The sequence below is a fragment of the Theropithecus gelada genome, chromosome 7a (genome assembly GCF_003255815.1).
Source record: "Theropithecus gelada isolate Dixy chromosome 7a, Tgel_1.0, whole genome shotgun sequence".
NCBI lineage: Eukaryota > Metazoa > Chordata > Mammalia > Primates > Cercopithecidae > Theropithecus > Theropithecus gelada.
In genome coordinates this window covers 3,378,336-3,402,209 of record NC_037674.1, presented here as the reverse complement: position 1 = coordinate 3,402,209, position 23,874 = coordinate 3,378,336, and the positions used below count along the sequence as shown (strand labels likewise).

General features: G+C 35.2%; 1 long non-coding RNA gene and 1 other non-coding gene across 2 annotated transcripts in view; both read left to right on the top strand.

Moving 5' to 3' along the window:
* LOC112627531 overlaps positions 1 to 23,874 on the top strand; it is a 62,879-nt gene that overhangs the window by 15,942 nt on the left and 23,063 nt on the right. The window lies entirely within an intron of this gene.
* LOC112628211 lies at positions 2,326 to 2,389 on the top strand. The gene has a single exon (XR_003120374.1). It is a non-coding gene; the product is annotated as a small nucleolar RNA SNORD109A (small nucleolar RNA).

Below are 23,874 nucleotides of genomic sequence, written 5' to 3'. Positions count from 1 at the left end.
TACATCTGCAGAGGTTTCTGCTGCTTTTTGTTTAGCTATGCCCTGTCCCCAGAGGTAGAGTCTATAGAGGCAGGCAGGCCTCCTTGAGCTGTGGTGGGCTCCACCCAGTCCGAGCTTCCCAGCAGCTTTGTTTACCTACTTAAGCCTCAGCAATGGTGGGCGCCCCTCCCCCAGCATTGCTGCCACCTTGCAGTTAGATCTCAGACTGCTGTGCTTGCAATGAGGGAGGCTCTGTGGGTGTGGGACCCTCCGGGCCAGGTGTGGGATATAATCTGGTGTGCCGTTTGCTAAGACCCTTGGTAAAGCTCAGTATTAGGGTGGGAGTTACCTGATTTTCCAGGTGTTGTGTGTCTCAGTTTCCCTTGGCTAGGAAAAGGGATTCCCTTCCCCCTTGCACTTCCCAGGTGAGCTGTTGCCTCACCCTGCTTCAGCTCTCGCTGGTTGACCAGCACCAATTGTCCGGCACTCCCCAGTGAGATGAACCCAGTACCTCAGTTGAACATGCAGAAATCACCCGTCTTCTGTGTCGCTCACACTGGGAGCTGGAGGCTGGAGCTATTTCTGTTCGGCCATCTTGCTCAGGATCCAGGTTTTTTCATGTAGATTCTTAAGTGATAAATATGTTCAACATTATTAAAATAGATTAAAATAGGTTGTAGTTAATACAATGAAAATTGGCAGTCCTATTACAAAACGTATGCCATAACTATAGCATTTATCACTGACAGTCATACCAGGATAGTCTTTTATTTCCAATCACTTAAACATTCCTAATTGCAAAAAAAATTTGAAGACTAAAATTCAGAAGTTTTGAAAGAGCCATTGCCTGGATAAACTATACAGGTTTCAGTTTTATTTATAATAATTATGTATATATTTATAAATTAATACATAATAAATTAATAACTTGTGATAGGCAATGCAAAGATGACAGTGAGAGGGCAAAATTGATAAGATTGATAAAGTCATGTTAACATGAGAAATTAACCAGGATACCATCCACACTATACAGTTAGAGAAATTTATCAGGACGGTTCTCAAATACTCTTCTCAGTTTTAACATTGTAACAGGAATTTTTAAGATTCTGGTATTATGTGTGTTTCCTTCCAGATAATTTGAACAGATTCATATTTGGTATTTTTTAAAGCCATATCTTTGTCCTTAGTGCTGGCAATGTATTCTTGAGAATGAACAAATCAGAAATATGTAAAAGCCATAAGTGAGGGTGTCAGGTTGAAGTAGTCAATCAATTATACAGAACACAAAGAATTTTATCTTGTACGATGTTCACATAACTTTACAGAAGTGTGCTGAAAGGGCTATAAAACATGGACATGATTATCTCATTGAAAGGTCCAAGAGGTACTGAAATACATGCTTTTATTTTGAACCAACCACCCTATAAACGTTGTATGGCTTATTTAGATGAGCGCCCGTGTGTGTGTGTGTGTGTGTGTGTGTGTGTGTGTGAATTTGACAGGGAAGCAAGAGCGTCAAGTTTCCAATGCACTCTGACTGTGGTTAGAATCCTGCTGAAACCATGGCTCCCCCAGCTCTGGAATGAGCCCACAGATCAAGCATTCCCAGAAGACACAGCAGGCTCAAATCCCTGTGTACACAATATTTCATGATTATCTTATGTCAGTAGTTTCAAAGTATACAGTTTGTGTGAAGACAAATCCAATGTCATTTTTTTTTTTTTGGCTAGCCTATATGTGTGGTAAATCCATTATTTATTTACTTCCTGAAAATTACAATCAGATTAAGAAACTGCAGCAAAGTTGGCATGATGAGATAGAGACTGAAGTGTAAGCTTATGTGAATGATGCCCTTGGTTTGGATAAACACATCTAAGAGAAAACTGAAAAAACACACATGGCAGGGAAACCTTGACAGAGTCTAAATATAGGATTGTATGTAGTAATGCAATCAACAGATGAGCATTTGGCAGTAATATTATTTTTCAAATATGGATAAACACTGCTTAGGAGAGTAAAGAGAGACAAAGTTGAAAGCAGGTTTATAGTAGGTGTTGTTTTAGTGTTGATCCCTTTTTGCTCCAATAATCAAAGTGATAAATATTGAAAATCGATTCATGCAGCATTACTTGTTCCATTCTAATTTTTATATATGTCAACAGTGCCATCTCCCAAACTGTGCTGTCCCCTTCAGGAGAAGTGACTGTGCTGAAGTTTATAAGGTTGACATATTGCCAGCTTCAATAGTAAAGCTGAAGTGTATACTGAATTCTTAATGCAAATAACAACTCTATTGGAAAGTAACCCAGTTATAGAAGTGCTAATTTGTCAGGAGCTGCCTTACCAAGATCAATGATGACTATAGTTATCTCAGGATTCTGAAAGATTGTTTTCAGATTTCAACTAGTCTAGCTGAATGTTCCTTAATAGAAAGAGAGGACTTTTAGAATTGGTTCAATATGATGACCTCCTGAATTATCTCACATAGCCCCTGTGTACATGCCTTTCTTTTCTCTCAGAAAATGGCACTATCATAATAGCTTTCTTACGCAGACTTCACCTTAGGGTTTTACAGTAAGGGAGGGGTCTGGTGTTTCATTTATTTTGAACTATTTGTTGTTGATTGTGTATAGTGCTTGAGTAAAAAATGGAATATAGGAACATCTAGAATAAATTTTTTAAATGATCAGGTTACTACAAAGTGAATTATTAGTGTCAATAATGTTGGGAAAGTTTTAAGAGAATATAGGAAACTTGGACATTACACAATTACACTGGGACCAAATTGTGGGGTCTCATTATAGTTAGTATTTATGTATTTTTTTCCAATTGATTTGTGTGCCTTTTTTCTGCATGTTTTTGGCAGATAGAATGGCTATAACAAGTAACAGTATGTCAGGAAATAAAAATAAGCAGAACCCTATTCCTTTAAAATTCTTCATTTGATGGGAGGGTCATAAAATAAGTCTTAACACATTTAAAGAATTAAATTCATGTAAACCATGTTAATTTAATTCCACAATGGTATCGAATTAGAGTAAGAGGAATATCTCTTACTCTTCTAAATCTCCTAATGTTTGGAAATTTAAATTAGCATTTCTGGCCTATTTATTGGTTTAAAAAAAGACAAAAAAAAAGGAAAATTGAAGTATTTTGAACTGAATAAAAATAAAAATATAGAATCTAAAACTGTATGGGATACTGATAAAACAGGATATAGGGAGAAATTTATAGCACTGAAATGCCTATATTAGAAAAGAAAACAGGTTTTAAATCAGTAAATTTGTAGTTTACCTTAAGAAACTTAGAAAAGAACAAATTAACCCAGAGTTAAGTAAAATAAAAGCATTAATAAAGGTAAGAGCAGAAATCAATGAAATATAAAACAACAAAACACAGAGAAAATTTGAGAAAATTAAAAAATAGCCCAGTGAGAAGATATTGATAAAACTTGTAACCAGACCAATTTAAGAAAAAAAGTCAAAACACAAATACCAATATTTGAAAATGTAAGAGGGTAAATCATTACAGATTCTATGAATACTAAAATGATAATAAGGAAAAATTATTTATTTTTTATTTTTTTTTTATTTTTTTTTTTAAATTTATTTATTATTATTATACTGTAAGTTGTAGGGTACATGTGCATAACGTGCAGGTTTGTTACATATGTATACTTGTGCCTTGTTGGTGTGCTGCACCCATCAACTCGTCATTTACGGGGAGGAAAAATTATTTAAAAGGGGCATGTAAGCCAGGCAGGGTGGCTTACCCCTGTAATCCCAGCACTTTGGCAGGCTGAGGTGGGAGGATTGCTAGAGCTCAGGCATTTGAGACCAGTCTGGGCAACATGTTGAAACCTTGTCTACACAAAAAGTACAAAAATTAGCTGGGTGTGGTGTTGCATGCCTGTAATCCCAGTCACTTGGGAGGCTGAGATGAGAGGATCACTTGAGCCCAGAATGTTGAGGCTGCAGTGAGCCATATTTGCACCACTGCCCTCCAGCCTGGGTGACAAAGCAAGACCCTACATCAAGAAAAAAAAAAATGTATGCCAACATTTTTTAATAACTTAAATGAAATGGAGAAATTCCTTGAAAGACACAAACTACAAAAACTCAGTGAAGAAGTAAATAACCTGAATAGCCCTGTATCAAGTAAATTGAATTTGTAGTTAAAAGTCTTCCAACAGAGAAAACTTCAGGCACATCTAGCTTCATATGAAATGAAAAAAAAAAAAAAAATGCTAATCCTCTACAACATTCCAGAACATTTAGAAGAAGGGAATATTTCCCAACTTATTCTATTTGGACAGCAATACCCAGGTAAGAAAAAAAGGCACAGAAATTTAAAAAGAAGAATATACATTATTCCTCATGAACATAAATGCAAAGAAATCTAATCAAAATTTTAGCAGATGAAATGTAGAAATACTTTATGACCAAGTGAGGGTTACCCAAGGAATTTAAGGTTGGTTTTATATGTAAAGATCAACCAATGTAGGAAAATCACTTCTGGAAAGTCAGAGTAAGAGCCTCCAAAAATCTACTCCTCCATAAAACCAATAAGAGCCTTGACAGAAATAGTCGAAATTAATTTTCTAAAACTTTGGAAATTAACCAAAGGCTTACAAAATTCCAAAGAACATTTATGCAAGAAAAATGGCTGAATCAGTAAGAACAGCCAGCTTTGTGGCATTTTAATATGCCTCCTTCCCATGCTTTTCTCCCTAGTACTGTAGTAGTCTTAAAAATTAGCAGGATAGCAACCATTGGAGAAGAAGAAAGGTTTGGAAATTTCCCAAAAAGTTCCGTCCCCATATAATTATCACTATTTGACCTCTAAAGCCCAATCTATATGATTTATATTCATTTGGACTGACTCAGTGCTCACTAAGTAAGGAAATCTCAATTTCAAGGTATTGGTCAAAAAGAACCCATGGCAATTGTTCACTATCACAACTGCCTGCAGTGTTGGTAACTGAATTGGGATAAACAAGAAGCTGATCAAAAACTGAAAACTAAAATCTTGGGAATGAGATGTCTAGAGGCTGTTTCAAAAAGCTCTGACACATTCCTTTTTATCTAGAAAGCCACATGCAGGCTGGGCGTGGTGGCTCACACCTGTAGTCCCAGCACTTTGGGAGGCTGAGGCATGTGGATCATGAGGTCAGGAGTTTGAGGCCAGCCTGACCAATGTGGTGAAACCCCATCTCTACTCAAAATACAAAAAGTAGCCAGGTGTGGTGGCGCGCATCTGTAACCCCAGCTACTCAGGAGGCTGAGGCAGGAGAATTGCTTGAACCCGGGAGGCGGAGGTTACAGTGAGCCAAGATCACGCCACTGCCCTTCAGCCTGGGTGACAGAGCAAGGCTCTGTCTCAAAAAAACAAAAAAGAAAATAAAATAAAAAAAGAAAGCCACATGCATGTAATTGTTTACCTCTGGCTTTCCTTTTATGCTCTGGGCAAGTTAAGGAAGAGTTGTGAACTACCTAAGTGCTGAATGGGAACCATAACACACACACACACACATACACAGCACCTTAGGAAAGGGTGAGAGGCATGTTAGTTAGAAGCATTAAAGGAAATCTCTTTCTAGTTATTATCTGTGCACTATAACTGAGCAGAGACTTCAGTATCCACATACTACAGGGCATATAAACTTTACAGAATTAGTCCGGGAAAATCATGTGAAAAAAAAACAGCAACAAAAAAAAACTCTGGGAAAGGGGAGAATATAATTTGAAGAGTCGCCACATTATACATAATATGTCTATTGTTCAACAAAAAAGTACGAGACATGCAAAGAAACAGAAAAATATGGCACAAATAGGATAAGATGAAGTCAATGAAATTATCCTTAAGGAAGACCAGATGTTGATCTTAGTAGACAGACATTGAACCAGCTATTAAAAATACGTACATAGAACTAAAGAAAAACATGTCGAAAGGGTTAAAGAAAGGTATAAAAATACTGTCTTACCAAATATAGACTATCAATAAAGAGAAATTATGAGAAAAGACAACATGAAAAAATGTAAAGCAAAAAAATTAGACAGTTGAAACAAGAGGGCCTCTATTTGCAGATTTGAGCAGGCAGAAGAAAGAATCAGTGAACTTGAAGATATGTCAATTGAGATTATCCAGTCTGAGCAACAGAGGTGGGAAAAAATGAAGAAAACTGAGTAACAAAGAACCGTAGAACAGCGTCTCTCGTGCCAGTGGATGCATAAACTGGAGCCCTAGAAGGATGAAAAAAGGAGAAGGAAAGATAACTTCCCAAATTTTATGAAAAACATGAATTTATATACCCGAGATGACCAATAAAATCCAAGTAAGATAATCTCAAAGAGATCATCACCTAGCCACATCACAGTCAACATGTCAAAAGACAAACAAGGAGAGAATCCTTGAAGATAGTAAGAAAAAAATTATTCATAACATACACACCATCCTCAATAAGTCTGACAATTGACTTCTTACCATAAACCATGCAGGCTAAAGGCAATGTACATAACCAAAGTGATGAAATAAAAACTTTCAACCAATAATTCTAGATTCAACAAAACTATTGTTCAAAAAGAAGAAATGAAGACATTCCTAAACAAAATCTCAGAGAAATGTTCTCTATAAGACTTGTCCTAATAGAAATGCTAAAGGAACTCCTTCACTCTGAAATAGAAAGGCACTGGAGAGTAAATCAAATCCACGAGAAGAAATAAAGAGAACCAGTAAAACTACATGTGTAAGTTTAAAACAAAGTATAAATTTATTTTGTTTATAACATTTGTCTTTTTCCTATTTGATTGAAAACATAATCTCAATTATAAATTTGTGTTGATGGCATTATATAAAGATGTAATTTTGGGTAATAGCACCAAAATGTCAGAATAGGAGTTTTCTGTAATTGTTTTCCCACATAAGTATCAATTTTGACAACCATTCATGAGCAAGAGTACCTTGTGGGAGTTCAGGAGTTGACAGTAAAAGTTCAGCACACCAGTGGAGTAAAAAAATCTAAGAATAGATTCATTGGAAAGGGTATAAACAGTTTCACTTTACCTGCATCACCCTCCCCCAAAAGTGGCACAGCTCAGTAACAAGAGCCCGTTATTTCTTCCACAGGGGAAAACAAGAGTATAATAAATGAGTATCCAGTTTCTCAAGACATACAGGCCCCTGCCCAAGAGATCCACTGTATTTTCATCTCACCCAGAATACTGAGGTGATCAGCAAGGTGGAGTGGTTGGGAGAGGGTAAAGCAGGAAAGAGAGATGAGGACTCACAGCAACCCACACTTGAAACTGCCACAGATCCTACCAGTTGCTTCATGGACTCCATCAGGAGCCCACCTGTAAGCCACTTTGGATGCATCACTCCCATCTTGTCAACAAAACCCCAGATGCTCCAAATGCCTCCCCCACTCTTTGGCTCCCCAAGCACATTCCTGTGAAGAGCAGCGAGAATCTGCAGATGGCTTGCAAGCACTGTTGACAGCTGGCTGCACTCTGCAGAACTGGAAGAAAGCTCACAAACACGAGAATTTCAGGACACCACCCTAAAAAAATGAGACTTCAGCACCTGGCCTGCCTTTATGCAACCTGGAGAAGGTGATATGGTTTGGCTGTGTGTCCCCACCCAAATCTCATGTCAAATTGTAATTCCCACTTGTCAGAGGAGGGGCCTGGTGGGAGGTGATTGAATCATGGCGGTGCACTTCCCTCTTGCTGTTCTTGTGATAAAGTTCTCATGAGATCCAGTTGTTTGAAAGTGTGTAGCATATCCCCCTTCATTCTCTTTCACTCCACCTTGGTAAGACATGCTTGCTACTCCTTTGCCTTCTGCCATGATTTTAAGTTTCCTGAGGCCTCCCAACCATGCTTCCTGTGCAGCCTGCAGAACTGAACTGTGAGCCAATTAAACTTTTCTTCATAAATTATCCAGTCTTAGGTAGTTCTTTATAGCAGTGTGAGAATGGACTAATGCAGAAGGCATACAACCTTAAGAATCTGCCCCCTTGAGGGAACAAGATGTGTGGAGCAGGTTCATCCATAGACAATGTCTGAGAGAACCTCAAAATCCCTAGCCTGACTGATGAAAATGTTTCTCTCCTAAGGCCAGTCAGTAAAGACCAGAGGGGGTGACTCTTTCTTTAAATGCAAAGGCAGCAGTACAGTAATTCAAGAAACATGAAAAATTTTTTAAAATGACACCACCAGAAGAACACAATCATTTTCCAATAACCAACTCCCCAAAAATGGAGATGTTCAAATTGGTTGATAACAAATTCAAAACAATTATATTAAGGAAGCTCAGCAAACTAAAAGGAACACCAATAGACTACTCTGTGAAATCAGGAAAACAATTCATGAACAAAACTAGAAATTCAAAAAAGAGAAAAATTATCTTAAAAGAAAACCCAGAAATTATGGAGCTAAAGAATACAATGCATGAAATGAAGGAGCGTATACAACAGCAATGTGGATCAAGCAGAAGAAAAAAATCTGTGAACCTGATGACTGGCTATTTGAAAGTATTCATCAGAGGATTAAAAAAAAAGAATGAGAAGAAATAAAGCCTACAGGATGTATAAAGCATCATCAAGAGAACTAATATAGAGATTACTGGGGTCATAAAGGAGAAGAGAGAAAAGGGCAGAAAACTTATTTAAGAAATAATGGCTGAAAACTCTCCAAATCTAGGAAAAGATATGCATTCAGGTATATGAAGCTCAAATATCCCCATACAGGATACATTCCAAAAAGACTTCACCAAAACACATTATAATCAAACTGTCAAAAGCAAAATCAAGACAACGAATAAACCAATGCAACCACCAATCACTAAGAGGGAGACAGGATTCTTATGTTGTGATTATTATTTACATATAATTTCAGTGAGTGTTATTAGAAAATTTATAATGTTTTTAAAAAAGAAATTTGAAAGCACTGAAAGAAAAGAGACTCATCACATACAGGGAACCCTTTTAAGACTATCAACAGATTTCTCAGTAGAAACCTTACAAAATAGGAGAGAGTGGGATGAACTATTCAGTTGCTACAAGGAAAAAAATGTCAACCAATGCTTTACCTAGCAAATCTGTTCCTCAGAAATGAAGGAGAGATAAGAACTTTCCTAGACAAACAAGAGGCAGTTGTTAGATGAAAAAGAGGCAGTTCATCACCACTAGACCTGCCTTACAAGACATACTAAGGGGAGTTCTTCAAGCTGAAATGATATGGCACTAGTTAGTAATATGAAATGATAAACCTCACTGGTAAAGGAAAGTACAAAGTCAAATTTAGAACACTTTGATACTATAATGATAGTGTATAAATAATTTTACTATACTATGAAGGTTAAAAGACAAAAGTATTAAAAAAACCATAGCTGCAATAGCTTATCAATGCATACTACAGTATAAAAAGATGTAAATTAGAACATTAAAAACATAGCATGCAAGGGTAGGGAAGTAAAAGTGTAGTTTTCATATGTAATCAAATTTAATTTGTTATCAGCTTAAAATAAATTGTTATACCTGTAAGATGTTTTATGTAAGTGTCATGGTAACTATAAAGCAAAAACCTCTAGTAGATATACAAAAGAAAAAGAGAAAGGAATCAAAACATAACACTACAGAAAATCATCAAATTACAAAGGAAGACAGCAAGGGAGGAACAAAGTAAGTAAAAAGAGCAAGAAAAAATTTAACATGATGAAAATAGTAAGTCCTTACCTGTCCATAATCACTTTAAATGTAAATGGATTGAATTTTCCAAACAAAAACAGAATGGACAAATGGATTTTAGAAACAACAACAACAATAAACACCACACACACACACACACACACACACACACACACCCACACACCCAGACCCAACTATGTGCTGCCTACAAGAGATTTACTTCACTTTAAGGACACATACAGGCTGAAATGAAAAAAATAGAAAAAGATACTGCATGCAGATAGAAACCAAAAGAGAGCAGAGGCATCTATACATATAGCATACAGAGAAGATTTTAAGTTAAAAACTATATCAAAAAGCTAAGGTCAAAATCGTGAAGCAGTTAATTGTTCAAGAAGACATAACAATTGTAAATGTTTATTCACCCAACGTTGAAGCACCTAAATATATAAGGCAAATATTAATACATATGAAAGGAGAAATATACAGCAATACAGTAATAGTAGTGAACTTCAGTATCTCCCTTTCAAAAATGAATAGATAATCCAGACATAAAATCAATAAGGAAACATTTACCTTAAACTTCACTTTAGACCAAATGGATCTAACAGACATATAGTGAACATTTCATCCAACAGTGGCAGAATTCACATTCTTCTCAAGCACACATAGAACATTCTCCAGGATAGATTATATGTTAGATCACAAAATAATATTACAAAATTTAATAAAGCTGAAATACTATCAATTATTTTTCACCACAATAGCATAACACTAGAAATCAATAAGAAGAAGAAAACTGGAAATTTACAAATATATAGAATTAACATATTCCTGAACAACCAATGGGTCAAAGAAAAAAATCAAAATAATTTTGTGACAGCAAAGTAGAAACACAACATACCAAAACATACAGGACACAGCAAAAGCAGTTCTATGAGGTAAGCTTATATTAATAAACACATTTTTAAAAAGATTTTAAATAAACAACATTACACCTCAAGGAACTACAAGGAAGGAAAAAAAACAAGCCCCATGTTATCAAAGGGAAGGAAATAACAAAACTCAGACAGAAAGAAATGAAACATAGACTAGAAAAACAATAGAGAATATTAACAAAACTTATAGTTTTTTTAAAAAATTAAATCAACAAACTTTTAGCTAGACTAAAAAAGAGAAGACTCAAAATAAAAAATGAAAGAGGAGACATTACAACTGATACCACAGGCAATACAAATTAAGATAAAACTATATGCCAACAAATTAGTTAACTTGCAGTGGGTAAATCCCTAGAAACATACAACCTACAAAAACTGAATCATGAAGAAGTGGAATATCTGAACAAATCAATAATGAGTAAGGGAATTGAATCAATATTCAAAAATCTCACAAAAAGAAAAGCTCAGTATCAGATGACTTCACTGGTGAAGACTACCAACCATTTAAAAAAGAATTAATACCACTCTTTCTTAAACTCTTCCAAAAACATTGAAGAGGAGAAAACACCTTCAAATTCATTATAAGAGGCCAGTTTTACCTTGATATCAAGGATTTAAAAAGAACACTTTGAGAAATGAAAATTACAGGCCAAAAACCCTGATAAATATAGATGCAAAAATGTTCAGCAAAATACTAGCAAACCTAATTCAGCAACACATTATAATGGCATACATCATGATCAAGTGAGATTCATGCCTGGGATGCAGGATGGTTCAATATAATCAAATCAACAAATGTTACACTGTTTTAACAGGATGAAGGATAAAAATCATATGATCATCTCAATAGATTTAGAAAAGCATTTGACAATATTCAACATCCTTTCAGGACTAAAAACCCTCAATAAATCAGGTATAGAAAGAATGTGCCTCAACACAGTAAAAGCCACATATGACAAACCTGGAGGTAATATACTCCATGGTGAAAAGTAAAAAGCTTTGACCCTAAGATCAGAACAAAAAGAAGGATGCCCATTCTCACCACTTATATTTAACATAGTAGTTGAAATTCTAGCCAGACCAATTAGGGAAGAAAAAAGGCACCCAAGTTGGAAAGAACGAAGTTAAATTGTCTCTGTAGATGACAAGATCTTATATGAGAAAACACTAAAGACTCCACCAAAACGCTGTTTTAGTTAGAGCTTAAAAAAAGAATTCACTAAAGTTGCAGGATAAAAAATCAATGTACAATAATCAAGTTGCATTTCTAAACACCAAAAACAAGTTATCCAAAAAAATTAAGAAAACAATCCTATTTGTGATATCATAAAAAATACTAAAGAATACCAAAGAAACTGAAAATAAATGGAAATAAATGGAAAGATAACCTATGTTCATCAGATGAATTAATACTGTTAAAATGTTCATGCTACCCAAAGCAACCTACAGATTAAGTGCAATTCCTACTAAAATTCCAATGACATTTTTCACAGAAATAGAAAACACAGTCCTAAAGTTTGCATGGAACTGCAAAAGACTCAATGAAGCAATTTTGAGCAAGAATAGCAAAGCTGGAGACATCACACCACCTAACTTCAAAGTTTATTAATCAAAACAGCATGGCATAAAAACAGACAGAAAGACCAATGGAACGGAATAGAGAGCCCAGAAATAAACTCACATTTATAGAGTCAACTAACATTCAACAAAGCAGCCAAGAGTACACAATGGGGAAAGTAGAGTCTCTACAATAAATGGCACTGGGAAGACTGAATATCCAAATGCAAAAGAATGAAATTACACCCTTATCTTACACCATACACACAAATCAAATCAAAATTGATAAAGACTTAAATATAATACCTGAAACCATAAAATCTTTAGGGGAAAACTCATTGACATTGGTCTTGGCAATGATTTTTTTGATATGACACCAGAAGCACAGGCAACAAGTGGGACCCTGACAAACTAAAATGTTTCTGCACAGCAAAGGAAACAATCAATCATCAGAACTAAAAGGCAGTTTATGAAATGGGAGAAAATGTTTGCAAACCACATATCTGATAAAGGGTTAATATCCAAAAATATATAAGGAATGTATAAAATTCAACAGAAATAAACAAATAATCCAATTTTAAAATAGGTGAAGAACCTGAATAGACATTTTTTTCAAAGAAGACTTACAAATAGGCAACAGGCATATGAAAAAATGCTTGACATCACTAATCATCAGGGAAATGCAAATGAAAGCTCCAGTGAAATACCACCTGTAACTATTAGGATGGCTATTATCAAAAACTCAAAAGAAAACAAGCTGGGGGAATGTAGAGAAAAGGGAAAAGAAGGCCCTTATACACTGCTGGTGTGAATTTAAACTGGAATAGCCATTATGGAAAACAGCATGGAGGTTCCTCAAAAAATTAAAAATAGAACTACTATATGATCCAGCAATTTCACTACTGAGTATATATCCACATGAATTCAAATGACTGTCTTGAAGAGGTATTTGCACACTCATATTTATTTCAGCATTATTCCCAATAGCCCCGACATGGAATCAACCTAAGTGTTCATCAGTAGATAATTAGATAAAGACAACCTGGTATATAGACACAGTGGAATCTATTTAGCATTCACAAAGAAGGAAATCCAACCTTTAAAATCCTTTAAAAGTTAAACTCATAAAAACAGAGAGGAGAATGGTGGTTTCCAGAAACTGGAGGGTCAGGGAATGGGGAGATGTTGGTCAAAAGGTACAAACTTTCAGTTATAAAATGAATAAGTTCTAGAGATCTAGTGTACAACAGCATTACTATAATTAATAATAATATTTTGTATACTTGAAATTTGTTAAAAGAGTAAATATCAATATTCTCAAATACACACACAAAAATAGAACTATCTGAAGGAACTGATATGTTAATTATCTTGATTATAGTAATCATTTCATGATGTATAATGAATATCAAAACATAATAGTGTACATCTTAAGTATATACAATTTTGATTTGTTAATCATACTTCAATGAAGCTAGAAAAAAATATGTAATTTTTAAGACAATAATAATATAAATTAAGGGTGAGGGAACTGACTTATGTTGGAGCAAAGTTTTTGTAAACTAATCAGTATCCATTCAAGCTAGATTATTTTAAATTGTTAATTTAATTGTAATACTAAGGCAACCACTAAAAAGGGCTTTAAAAAATACAGTACTTGAGGCTGGGCACAGTGGCTTATGCCTGTAATCTCAGCACTTTAGGAGACCTAGGTGGGTGGATCACAAGGTCAGGAGTTTAAGACCAGCCTGATCAACATGGTGAAACCCTGTCTCTACTAAGAATACAAAAATTAGCCGGGCGTGGTGGCGGGCACCTGTAATCCCAGCTACTCAGGAGGCTGACGCAGGAGAAGCACTTGAACCCGGGAGGTGGAGGTTGTAGTGAGCCGAGATCACACCACTGCACTCCAGCCTGGGCGACAGAGCGAGACTCCATCTCAAAAAAAAAAAAAAAAAAAAAAAAAAAAAGCTAATTTCATTAGCTATATGAAATTCTGAGAGACGAAACGGAAGTCTCCAACTATAATTGTGGATTTGTCTATCTCTCCTATCAGTTCTATCAGTTTTTGCATCACATATTTGAGGCTCTGTTGTTTGGTGCATACACAACTGGAATAATCGTGCCTTCCTGGTGGCTTATTTTATGATTATATAGAGCCTATCTTTGTGGTATTTTTATTTACTCTTAAATCTACTTTGTGTTATATTAATATACCCATTCTTTTTTTAAAAAAATTGTTTGCATGATACATCTTTTCCATTCTTTTAATCTCAACCTACCTGTGCCATTGAATTCAAAGTGAGTTTTCACATAGAGAACATACTATTGAATCATCGTTTTAAAAATTTCATTTGCCAATCTTCTATATATTGAGGTAAAATTCACATAAAATTTAACATTTTAAGGTGTACAATACAGTGACATTTAGTAATACACATGTTATGCAATATTAACTCTACCTGATTACTAAATGTTTTCATCATCCAAAGAAGGAAACTTTATACTCATTAAGCAGTTAATTCCCATTCCTTCTCCCTGCCACGGGCAACCACAAACCTACTTTTCTATCTCTATGAATTTATGTATTACGGATATTTTGTATAAATTGAATTATACAATAAGTGACCTTTATGTTTGGCTTTGTTCACTTAGCATACTGTGTTTTGATATTCAACTATGTTGTAGTATGTCTCCGTTTTATCTGAATAACTCAGTTCTTTTTGTTGTATACCTAAAAGTTGATTCGTAGGTTGTAATAATAATTCTATGTTTAGTTTATTGAATAGCTGCCAAAGTTTTTCCATAGTGGCTCTGTCATTTTAAAATCCCACCAGCAATGGATGAGAGTTCCAGTATCTCCACATCCTTACCAATATTTATTATTTTGTATTTTTACGATTATAGTCTTCCTAGTGGATATGCAATGGTATCTCATTGTGTTTTTGGTTTGCCTTTCCCTAATGACTAACAACGTTGAGCATCTTATAATATACTTGTTAGCTATTTGTGTTCTTTAGAGAAATTTCTATTCAAGTGCCTTGCCCATTTTAAAAACTGAGTTATCTTGTCGACTTATGAGTTCTTTAATACAGTAAACTCTTATCAGATACGATTTATAAGTATTTTATCCCATTCTGTAGGTTACCTTTTCACTTTTGTGATAGTCCATTATGCACAAAGGTTTCGATTTTGATAAATCCAATTTATCTGCTTTTGTTGTTGTTTTTGTTGGTGGTGCTTTTGCAAAACACAGTGTCATGAGGTTTTTCTCGTTATCTTTGGAGAATTATATAGTTTGGGTCTATACGTGTAGATTATTGATCTAATTTCCATTCATTTGTGTGTATGCTCTGAGGTAGGGGTCCAAATTCAATTTTTGCATTGAATTGAAAATTCATATTTCAATTTCATATTTCAACTGCATATTCAGTTGCTGCAGCACGATTTGTTGAAAAGATCATTCCTTTCCACGGGGAATGATCTGCGACCCTGATCAGAAATCGATTGATCATAGATGTATGGGATTATTTCGGACTTGAGATCTTGTTCCATGAATATGCCTATTTTTATGCCAGCACTGCAATATTTTCATTACTATAGCTTTATCATACATTTTGAAATCAGGAAGTATGTATCCTCCAAGGGTGACTTTCATTTGCTAGACTGTTTTGACTATTTGGGATCTTTGCAATTCCATATGGATTTCAGAATTGACTTTTCATTTAAAAAAAAAATGGTAGTTGAGATTTTCATAGGAATTATATTGAATCTACAGATCCCTTTGGGTAGTACTGCCATCTTCACAATATTGTATTCCAACCCATGAACATGGATGTATTGCCATTTGTATCTTTGTTCTTTTCTTTCAGCAACATTTAGTATATGACACTTGTAACTCCTTGGTTAAATTTATTCCTAGGCATTTTATCCTTTCTGATGCTGTGTAAATGGCATTATTTTATTGATTTCTCTTTTACATTGCTTGTTGTAGGTGTATAGAAATACAACTGATTATTGTGCTTTTATTGGATTATCTGCAACTTTGCTGATAATTTATTATTAGCAACATTTATTTTTTAGCTCTAGTAGGTTTTTTCTTTTTCTTTAGAGTTGTCTATATATGTTGTTCTGTGGATAATTTTACTTCTTGATCTCCGATATGGATACCTTTATTTCTTTTTCTTACCTAATTGCTGTAGCTAGAATTTTCAGTATAAAGTATGATAGAAGTTGTTCACAACTCTCCTTGTCTTCTCTCTGATCTTAGGGGTATAGCTTTCGGTCTTTCACCATTAAGCACAGTGTTAGCTGTGGGGTTTTCTTAGATGCTTTTTAATATATTAAGGATGTACTCTGCTATTTCTAATTGGTTGAGTGTTTTTATTATAAAATGGTGTTAGATTTTATGACTTTATGTTCTTCATAATTGAGATTATCATGTGGTCTTCTTTTCATTCGATTAATGTGGTATATTATATGATTTTCATATGCTGATTTACCTTTACATTTTTGGGGTAAACCCCATTGTGTACACAGGTTTTTTGAGGGTCTGCTAATTTTCTTCACTCTTTTCTCTCCCTGAGACGGAGTAATGTTAACTGACTTATCTTTAAGTTTACTGTTTTTTCTTCTGCTGCTCAAATCTGCTTGAACCTATATAGTGAAGTTTTTATTTTCTTATTGAACTTTTCAGCTTCAAAATTTCTTTTTGGTTACTTTTTATAATATCTGTTTCTTTACAGATATTCTCTATTTGGAAAGACATTTTTCTCCCGGTTTTCTTTACATATTTGTCTGTATTTTTTAAAGTCTTTGAGCATATTTGAGGCAGTTGATTTAAGTATTTGTGTACCAAGTCCATTGCCTGAGCTTTTGCATAGAGATTTTCTATTAATTTCTTTTTTTTTTTTCTCTGAACAGGCCTCATTTTTTTTTCTAGAAAATTGGACATTTTGAGTATTATAACAACATGGCTATTTTAGAAATAACTCTCCTCCCTCCTTAGGTTTTGTTTCTGCTTGTTGCATGTTGCTGTTGTTTGCTCGTTAGTGATTTTTTCTAAAGTATTTTGAAAAGTCTGTTCTTGATCATGTGGGTCTATTGAATTCTGTGTTCTGTTAATTTCATGGTCAGCTAGTGTTTTGAAAGTTTCCTCAAGTGCCTACAGCCAATAAGAGAAAAAGAAAAGAAAAACAGAAAAAGAGAGGAAAAAAGGAAGAGGGAAAGAGATTTTAAAAAATAATGTTGGCTGGGCGCGGTGGTTCAGACCTGTAATCCCAGTACTTTGGGAGGCCAAGGCAGGCTGATCACCTAAGGTCGGGAGTTCAGGACCAGCCTGGCCAACATGGAGAAACCCTCTCTCTACTAAAACTACAAAATTAGCTGGTGTGGTGGCGCACACCTGTAATCCCAGCTACTCGAGAGGCTGAGGTAGGAGAATCGCTTGAACCCAGGAGGCAGAGGTTGCAGTGAGCCAAGATCGCGCCATTGCACTCGAGCCTGGGCAACAAGAGCAAAACTCTGTCTCAAATACATAAATAAATAAATAAATAAATAATAATAATAATGTCTGCTGATTGGCTCTGTTTGGGCCCTCATTCAATGCCTAGTCAGGCCATTTACAACTCTCTTAACTTCTACTACTTGCTTGTGTACTGACTGAAGGCCAGCCATAGGTGAAAGCTTAACCTCATCTCAGATCTTATAGGTGAAAGCTTAACATCATCTCAGATCTTTTTGGACCATGAATCCTACCCTGGGTATGCACATGATCTTCTTAATTTCCCAGTAGATGCAAGAGTTTTAATAAATTTTAAAAGTCCTTATTCCCTCATGTATCTCCTTTTCCGACCTTTTCAGTCTGTTTATTGTTCATCTGAACTGACATCCTTTGCCCCAGGCTGCTGTGGCAAAAACTTTTACCTTTAAATGCTTTCACCACAAGCCACCTGGGAAGCCGCCCCAGACCTGGGACTGCTCTGACCCTGAGGAAACAAAGACAAGACCTTGCACAGCCAGGCAGCCATAAGACAAGTCCATACCCAAACCCCAGTTCTTTCAGAAGAAGGTCTGCGTTGGATTCTCTGGCCCTAGTAACCAGCAAAATACTTTGTCAAGTATTTTTATCAGTCTGTGGTTATCTTGTCTTTCTCAGAGCAGTTTTTAATTTTAATAAAATCCAATTTGTCAATTACTTATCTCATGTGACTCTGGTGTTACATCTAAAACGTTATCACCATGCTTGAGGTCACCTAGGTTTTCTCTAGGAATCGTATAGTTTTGCGTTTTATATTTGGTGTATGACACATTTTAAGTTAACTTTTGTGAGGCTGTGAGGTCTGTACCTAGATTCATTTTGTTTTGCATGTTACTTCAATATTCATAAGAAACATTGGTCTATAATCTTCTTTCTTATAGTATCTTAGCCTTGCTTTAGTTTTTGGGCAATGCTGGCCTCACTGAATAAATTCAAAGTATTCCCTCTTCTTCAATTATTTGGAAAAGTTTGAGAAAGACTAGTGTTAACTGTTTTCTAAATTTTTGGTAGAATTTACCAGTGAACCAACTGGTCCTAGGCTTTTCTCTAGTAGGTGGTTTTGATTATGCTTTCAGTCGCTTTACAAGTTATATATCTATACAGATTTTTGTAATTCAGTCTTGGTAGGTTGTGGGTATTTAGGAATCTGACCACTTCATCTAAGTTATCCAATTAGTTGGCATACAATTGTTTATAGTTCTATAAATAATCATTTTTATTTCTGCAAAATTGGTAATATCCGTTTCCATTTTTTGTTTCATTGAATCTTTTTTCTTAGCTCATCTAGCTAAATGTTTGCCAATTTTGTTGATCTTTTGGAAGAACCAACTTTTGATTTATTAATTTTCTCTATTCTTTTTATATTATTTATTTCCACACGAATCTTTACTATTTTCTTCCTTCTGCTGCCCTTTAATGTTTTTTTTTTATTTTTTATTTTTAAGGTGGAAATTTAGGTTGAGAAATTTTTTAAATGAAAGCATTTAGAGCTATACATTTTCCTTCTGGTGTTCCTTTCACTTACCTGCCATAAATTTTGATACGTTGAGTTTTTGTTTGTCTTGGGGTATTTTCTAATTTCTCTTCTAATTTCTTTCTTGACCCATTGGCTATTTAAATGTATTTAATTTTTTACATATTGTGGATTGCCCAGTTTTCCTTCTGTTATTGATACCTAGTTTTATTCCATTGTGATCACAGAAGATATTTTGTATAATCGCAGTCTATTAACATTTATTAAGCCTTGTGTCGTGGCCTAACAGAGGATCTGTGTTGGAGAATGTTCCACGTGCAATTGAGAATACTATTCTGGTGCTATTAGGTGAAATATTCTCTATACGTCTGTTAAGTCCAATTCATCTATAGTGTTGAAGTTTTCTGCTCCTCATTGATTTTCTGTCTTATTATTCTATCCATTATTAAAAGTGGAGTAGTAAAGTCTCTAACTATTATTGTAGAACTCTCTGTTTTTCCTTTCAAGTCCCAGCTCTGTTTGCTGCATAAGTGTTTACAATTGTTGTATCTTTTTGGCAAATTGACCAGTTTCATAAACGTAAAATGTACTTCTTACTGTCTTCTAACAGTTTTTTTTTTCTTTTTACATAAAGCCTATCTTTTCTGATCTTAGATTCCCTTACACTCCACCCCAGCTCACTTTTGGTTACATTTACATAATATATCTTTTCCATCCTTTCATTTTCAACCTGTTTGTGTCTTTATATCTAAAGTGAGTGTCTTATAGACAGCATAAACTATGTCATTTAAAAAAATCTATTTTGCTTATCTCTGCCTTTTGACTGGGGAGTTTAATCCATTTGCATTTAAAGTAATCACTGATCATGAAATACTTTCAGTATTTTGTTAAAGTTTTATGTATGTCTTATAACTCTTTTGCTCTTCATTTCCTTCAATATTGCCTTTGTGTTTAGCTTATCCTTTTGTGTCACACTTTGATCCCCTTCTCATTTCTTTTTGTATATTTTCTTTGTGGTTACCAAGAGGACAATGTATCAACTTTTAAAGTTATTACAATTTTATTGTTTAAAATCTCTCCCATTCAGGGATTTTAGAAAGGTTAAATAATAATGTAAATGAGATATCTAGAACAATACAAGCATTCAGGAATTAGCTCAATTCCAATCCTTTCTCCACCTCCACCTCTTTCTCTGTGAGATTATAGAAAAGATGACAAAAAGGATGTTTTCTGAGCCCTTTAATTGTTGAGAATGATCTTTGAGAAAAAGAAAAAAAATGAAAGCATTAGGATTGTACAACAGCCTGGAAGTATAATTAAGTGTAAATTAAATAGATAAAAGTTATAAGCAGAGGAAAGTATAGTAGAACTCAGTATTTAAAAGAGTCAATGTGAAAATTATATACATTTATATAAATAAAACCACCAGACAAATCTGATATCCTTAGGATTTTTCTTTCTTTCATGTGATTTCTAATTGATACATATGACACTAAACCATTGACCTGAGCTGTAAGAGAAACTGGAAATTGTTCTGTTATCTTTTGTAGGATTTCTAGAACTTTTTGCCCTCAGACTTAAATGCCAATGGATTCCTACTTATTGTTTACTGCTTTTGGATTTACATATGATTTCATTCTTTCTCATCTCTTATCCTTACAATGTAATTTGAACTGATGCCAATTTAAGTTCAATTGCATACAAAAACTCTATTCCTATGCAGCTCTGCCCCATCTAATTTATGTTATTGATGTCACAAATTACATCTTTGTACATAGTTTACATATTAACATGGATTTATAAATTTTTATGTATTTGTTTTTAAAATCCTGTAGAAAACAAAAAGTCAACACACCAAAATTAAAATAATACTGGTTTTTATATTTGTCTGTGTGCTTACCTTTATCAATGTTCTTTACATCTTTATATAGGTTTGAGTTACTGTCTTGTGTCCTTTAATTCCAACCTAAAGAACTCCCTTTAGCATTTCTGGTAGGGCAGGTCTAGCAGTAATGAACTCTCTGAGTTTTTAAGAATGTCTTAATTTCTAGCTCCTGTTCAAAGTAAAGTTTTCTGTATATACAATTCTCTGTTCATTGATTTTTGTTCATTTTCCTTTCAGCTCTTTTAAATATATTATCCCACTTTCTTCTGCCTTCCAAAGTTTCTATTAACAAAATTCAGCTTATAATCTTATCGAAGATCTCATGTACATGAGTGGCTTCTCTCTTGCTGTTTTCAAGATTCTATGACTTTGGTTTTTGATAGTTTAAATATAATGTGTCTTATTGTGGGTCTTTTTGGATATATCCTAGAGTTTCTTGATCTTCTTAGATTGGTATATCCATGTATTTTAAGACGTTTGAGTAGTTTTCAGCCATTATTTCTTCAAACAATCTCTCTTCTTTGGGGACTTCCATTTTGCCTATATTGGTTCTTTTGATGGCGTGGCACCAGTCCCCTAGACTCTGTTCACTTTTTTCCAGTCTTTTATTTCTAATCCTCAGACTCAATAGCTTCACGTGTCCTGTATTCAAGTTTGCTGATTCTTACTTCTTCCAGCTCAAATCTGCTGTTGAATCCTCCCTTGTAACATTTTTAATTCCATTTTTGTATTTTTCAAGTTAAGTATTTTTATTAGGTTCCTCTTTATAATTTCTCTTTGTTGATATTCTCATTTTATCACACACAATTTGTCTGATTTCCATTAGTTTTTTTCTTTGTTTTCCTTTAGCTCTTTGAACATATTTAAGACCTTTTTAAAGTCTTTATTCAAGTTCTATTTCTGTGCTTCTGTGGAGATATTTTCTGCCAGTTTATGTTCTTCTTTTCCATGGGCCATGTTTTCCTGTTTCTTTGTATACTTTCTAATTTTGGGTTGAAAGCTGAGCATTTGAAAATATAGCCAACTTCCCAGTTTCCACAGCGAGTCTTTATGCCACAGTATACTTTCACTGATTAATTAGGTATATCTAAGCTTAGGGAGCAGCTGAGTCAAAAGTTTAAGGTCTTCTCAGGTCTTTTCTGAATATACATGTTTCCTATGCCTGTGTGAAACGTTCTCAATTTCCCTATATAAACAGCTTTTTTTTTTTTTCTGAGACGGGGTCCCGCTCTGTCACCCAGGCTGGAGTGCAGTCATCTTGGCTCACTGCATCCTACACCTCCCGGGTTCAAGCGATTCTCCTATACAGATGTGTGCCACCACATCTGGCTAATTTTTGTATTTTTAGTAGAGACGGGGTTTTGCCGTGTTGGCCAGGCTGGTCTCGAACGCCTGACCTCAGGAGGATTACAGGCTTGAGCCACAGCGCCCAGCCTAAACAGCTACTTTTGAATGCCTTAATTTCCTGAATAGTCTCAACCCAGTTTCTCCTTGAGGTCTTAGGTGGTCCATTGTGTGTCTCCACCCACAGTCGCTTGCCCCAGGCATCTGTGGGTCTGTGGTACCACTGCAGCTTTCACCACCCGTAGCTGCCACTTTTTCCCATCTGAGATCCTGGTTAGGTGAGAGAGGTCATTCCTTCACGCAGCCCCTTGACAGGTTAGAACATTTCAAATAAGGTCTGTTCTGCTCCTCTGGTTGAAGGGAGAGAACTGGAAACCAGTTTCCCACCTTCTACAAACCAAGATCTCATGGTGCCACGGGAGTGGCAGGACAAGTGCAAGTGAAAATGCCATACAATTTTCTACCATTTTGAACGTGGGTTTTTCTTCATTGGGCATTTGCTTGGTTGCTGTAGGCTTTTCAGTTTTCCAGAGCTCACACAAGATTACTTTAGCCGGTTTTTTGTTCTTTCCTGATGCTTCCCTGGCAGAATAAGGGTTGGAATTTCCACCATTTTGCTGATTCAAAACTCTGTAGTCAGTTTTAAATATACTGATACTTGAGTTTGTTTTATGGCCCAGAATGTGGTCTTGATAAATATTTCATGTATACTCAGAAAGAATGTGTATTCTGATGTTGTTACCTGGGCTATTCTATAAATGTTACTTAAGGTGGTTAATAATGTTGCTCAAGTTTTCTATAGTCTTGCTGATTTTCGGTACATTTATTCCACCAATGACTAAAACAGGTGTATCAATAAAATCTGTTCCATCAGGTTTTGCTTCAGGTATTTTGAGGGTCTGTTATTAGGTGCATAAACAAGATGGTTATGTCCTATTCTTAAATTAGCCTCTTTATCATTATGAAGTTAACTTTTTTGTTTGTTTGTTTTTTGAGACAGAGTCTCGCTCTGTTGCCCAGGCTGGAGTGCAGTGGCGCAATCTCAGCTCAATGTAACCTCCGCCTCCTGGTGGTTCAAGCAATTCTTTGCCTCAGCCTCCTAAGTAGCTGGGGTTACAGGTGCCTGCCACCATGCCCGGCCAATTTTTTTGTATTTTTAGTAGAGATGGGGTTTCACCATCTTGGCAAGGCTGGTCTTGAACTCCTGAACTCTTGATCCACCCACCTCGGACTCCCAAAGTGTTGGGATTACAGGCGTGAGCCGCCGTGCCCAGCCTGAAATAAACTTCTTAGCCCTTGCTAATGTTCTTTGCTCTGAAGCATGCTTTGCTGGTATTAATATAGTCATTCCTGCTTTCTTTGATTCATGTTCGCAGGGTGTATCTGTTTCCATTCTTTTACTTTTAACCTATTGTCTTTATATTTAAAGTGCATTTCTTGTAAGTATAATTGGTTTCTCAAAATCCAATC